The 4,165-nt window shown below is 49.1% G+C and overlaps 1 protein-coding gene across 3 annotated transcripts in view; it reads right to left on the reverse strand.

Annotated features, from left to right (window-relative positions):
• ZNF329 (zinc finger protein 329) overlaps positions 1-3,893 on the reverse strand; it is a 23,013-nt gene extending 19,120 nt beyond the window's left edge. Inside the window, exon 1 of one of the 3 annotated variants that reach the window (XM_011979733.1) lies at positions 3,561-3,893. The gene's annotated coding sequence lies outside the window, so the exon portion shown is untranslated. Of the gene's footprint in view, positions 1-111; positions 168-3,560 lie in introns of those variants that run through there. The other 2 variants (XM_011979730.1, XM_011979732.1) reach the window with 2 other exon arrangements.
• Between the last annotated feature and the right edge of the window lie 272 nt (positions 3,894-4,165).

Below are 4,165 nucleotides of genomic sequence, written 5' to 3' on the forward strand. Positions count from 1 at the left end.
GCTCTCAAACTCCAGGGCTCAAGTAATCCTCAGCCCTGTCCTCCACCCGCCAAGCCGTCCCCCCGGGGGAAACGAAGGCAGCGCAGGGCTCAGAGATGTGTCGGCACTTACGGTTGGCGGCCGGCGGCAGCCATGTTCCGGGCGACGGCGATTGCGCTTGCGCGGCTGCCGGGACACGGATGTGCGCGTGCGCGGAGTCCCCGAGCTTCCCCAGCCCAACGCTGGAGCTGCCGCGGGTACTGGGTTATTAGCCCCGTGGACTTGCCTGGGGGCGGACGCGCAGGAGTTTACTTTCTCCTATGGCCTCCGCTGATTTTTAACCCGATGCTATCATTATTTTGTTATAGAGCCTTCCTTTTACTTACTGCATAATTTCCTAAAATATTTCCATATCTATAACTTTTTTTTGAGATAATGTTAAAATTCAGAATAAGTACACTCATTATTCATTGGCAATATAATTATTTACTGGGTGCGTGGCTCACGCCTGTAATCCCAGCATTTAATTTGTTAAAATGACTAGATCTAAGAAATGTAAACAAAGCCAGTAACTTTCCTCTGTAGTAACAGCCGGTTGAAAATGAAAACTACACATTGTTTTCATTCTTTCAGTGATTCTCTTAAACTTTAGCATGGGAAAATTGTAAGCCTAAATATTTAGTGGCAGGGAAGAGAGAAATTGTGGTATGAGAAAAGGAGCAATAGGGGGTGGTTAAAACAAACGGACTGGGCTCACCTAAGGTCAGGAGTTCCAGACCAGCCTGGCCAACATGGGGAAACCCCATCTCCACCAAAAATACAAAAATTATCCAGGCGTGGTGGCAGGCGCCTGTAATCTCAGCTCCTCGCGAGGCTGAGGTAAGAGAATCGCTTGAACCCGGGAGGCAGAGGTTGCAGTGAGCGGAGATCGCACCATCACACTCCAGCCTGGGGGACAAGAGAGAGACTTCATCTCAAAAGAAAAAAAAAAGACTAACATATATACAAGATGGACAGTTCTCCAAAAACTGAGTGCAAAAAGTAAACTGTGCACTTATCCACAAGATACAATTTACGTGGAAATAAAAGACACAAAATCTCTATGTTATACAGAGATTCATACATAAGTAGTAAAGTAACAATAACATGGACTAGATAGATTGCCCAACCTCAAGAAAGTAGCACCTGAGGGGAGAGAGGGGAAAGAGTTGGGGAAGAGACACCTGTGATGCTTGACATGAAAAAACAAATCAAAATCTGAAAATCTGACTATATGTTAACACAGGTAAAATCTCGATGATACATGGGTGTCATCTTTATTATTTATATATTATTCTATTACTCTCCAAACCTCTCCGCAGGTTGAAATACTTCACAATTTTGAAATGAAAATTGGAAAAAAAATTGTAATCCAGAATAGTGATTAAATTGTCACTCACAATAGTGATGCTGGGAGCAACTTGGAAATCAATTAGCAAAAGCAATAAAGGATTTTCATGAAGAAAATACAAAAGCCTCATTAACAGACCTAAAGTTAAGTTCAGAACACACTGACATATTATTCCTGAATGGAAAGTATTTTTTTAAAATTTCTCCGTGAAGGCTTACATATTTTTTTAAAGTATTAAAATATCAGACTGGGCACAGTGGCTCACGCCTGTAATCCTAACACTTTGGGAGGCCAGGCTGGGGGAATCACCTGAGGTCAGGAATTCAAGATGAGCCTGGCCAACATGGTAAAACCCCAACTCTAAAAATATAAAAATTGGCTGGGCATGGTGGCTCACCCCTGCATTCCTAGCACTCGGTCTCAAAAAAAAAAAAAAAAAGATCTTCACAAAACTACTAAACAAAATTATAGCAATTCCAATTCAAAGACTCCCCCCTCCCCGCCCCTGCCAGCTCACAGAACAAAACAACTTAAAGATCATATGAAAAGTCCAACAGTATCTGGTTAAAAGAATAGTCAGAGGCCGGATACCGTGGCTCACGACTATAATCCCAGCACTTTGGGAGGCTGAGGTGGGTAGATCACTTAAGGTCTGGAATTCAAGACCAGCCTGGCGAACATGGTGAAACCCACCTGTACTAAAAATACAAAAATTAGCCGGGTGTGGTGACGGGCACCTGTAATCCTAGCTACTCAAGAGGCTGAGGCAGGAGAATTGCCTGAACCTGGGAGGCGGAGGTTGCAGTGAGCTGAGATCGCACCACTGCACTCCAGCCTGGGTAACAACGCGATACTCTGTCTCCAAAAAAAAAAAAAAAAATGTCAGGCACCCTTTATTAGATACTAAAATGTACCATATTAAGCAGATGGGCTAAAACAGGCACTAAAACACACAAATATCAGAAGAATAGAAGAGTATGAAAGAAGAGATGAGTAAAAGTAATCATCTAGTAATAAAGTTAACAATAAAGCATAACATCATTAATAACAACAAGGGTGTTTTTTCTGTTCAGTGGCAAAGAGAAATCCTTAGTGCTAAGTATTGTGCTGGCACAAGTGTATATTCTTTTTTGTAGTTTTTGAGACTGGGTCTGGAGTCTCAAAACAAAGACTGGGATGGAGTCTTTGTTGTCTAGGATGTAGTCCAGTGACATGATCATAGCTCACTGCAGCCTTGACCTCATGGGCTCAAGCAATCCTCCCATCTCAACCTCCCCAGTTGCTGGGACTACAGGTGTACACCACCGTGCCTCTAATTTTTTTAGTAGAGATGGGGTCTCACTATTTTACCCAGGCTGCTCTCAAACTCCAGGGCTCAAGTAATCCTCAGCCTCCCAAAGTGCTGGGGTTACAGGCATGAGCCACCTTGTCTGGCCAACATATGTGATCTTTTTCCGTTTTTGGTTTTTTTTTTTTTTTTTTTTTTTGATAGTCTAGCTCTATAGCCCAGGCTGCAGTGCAGTGGCGTGATCTCGGCTCACTGCAGCCTCCAACCTCTGCATCCCCGGTTCAAGCGATTCTCCTGTCTCGGCCTTCCCAGTAGCAGGGATTATAGGCCCGTGCCACCACGCGTGGCTAATTTTTATATTTTTAGTAGAGACGGAGTTTCACCATGTTGGCCAGGCTGGTCTTGAACCCCTGAGCTCAGGCAACCCGCCCGCTTGGGCCACCCAAAGTGTTGGGATTACAGGCGTGAGCCATAGTTGTTGCTTCTTTAATGGTGCACTCAAGGCATTTTGTTGCTGGCTCAACACCCCTTTCAGGCCTTCATTGACCTATGCCACACGGCACTTGCGCCCAGGAATAAAGAGCCGGATCAGCTTCTGCTCACCCCAGTCCTCTTGCTAGAAAGGCCCTCTGGCCTTTGTCCAGTTGCTGGACGCTGCCTCTTCTTTCTGGTTGGTCTCCTCCTCCAGGAGGCATTCGCGAACGCCCCAGTGGAGCCACACGGTCCATGCCTCTTCCACTTATTTCCCCAGGGCTCACATTCCACAACTACTAAATCAACACCGACAGACTCATAAGCAGCCCCTTCCTCGTCCTTTTTTCCCTCCGGAGCTCGGGAACGTCTGCCGGGGATGAGGGGGACTCGCAGACCACCCCCTGCCAGGCGGAGGTTGGGGGCCGTCACCTGGCCAGGTGTCCGGGGACCGGCTCGGGCGGCTGACACCGCAGTCCACGAGAAGCGAGGAGGATCCTTGGACTCTGGGCAGGATCGCTGGCAGGGGAGGCCCTGCCCGGAAGGCGGGATCTGGGGACGATCCCCATTCCTACCAGCCGCAGACGCGGAGCGCACAGGAGTCGCCGCAGCCCCAGCCCGTGCACCCACAGCGGAGCCGAGGCCGCGACTCCGGGCCTGTTGGCCGGAACCCGCAGCTGTGTCCCGGGCCGTCCAGGTTGCGGCTACCCCTTAGAGCCCCCGGCCCCGCACTACTCTGCGGTGGCTAGGAGACTCCGGGTCATCACGCCCCTCCGCTGCACATGCGCGCCCACTACGGCGCAGTCGCTGCGCATGCGTATGCTTCCACCGCCTCCATCTCCCAGAAAACCCCGCGATGTGGTGCTCCACCGCTTCCTTCCTGAGGTTGCGTTAGCCGCGACGATGGCGCCCTCTAGCGGCAGCAGGTAGGCAGTGGGGGTCCTGGGCGTGGCTGTGTGCCCGTGTTCTGGGAGGATACCTGGCGCCGACCTTGAAGGGACCTGAACGTGAGCGGGAAAAGCGCCCGTGATGCCAAG

Source organism: Mandrillus leucophaeus, unplaced genomic scaffold (assembly GCF_000951045.1).
Source record: "Mandrillus leucophaeus isolate KB7577 unplaced genomic scaffold, Mleu.le_1.0 Scaffold205, whole genome shotgun sequence".
In the NCBI taxonomy this organism is placed as follows: domain Eukaryota; kingdom Metazoa; phylum Chordata; class Mammalia; order Primates; family Cercopithecidae; genus Mandrillus; species Mandrillus leucophaeus.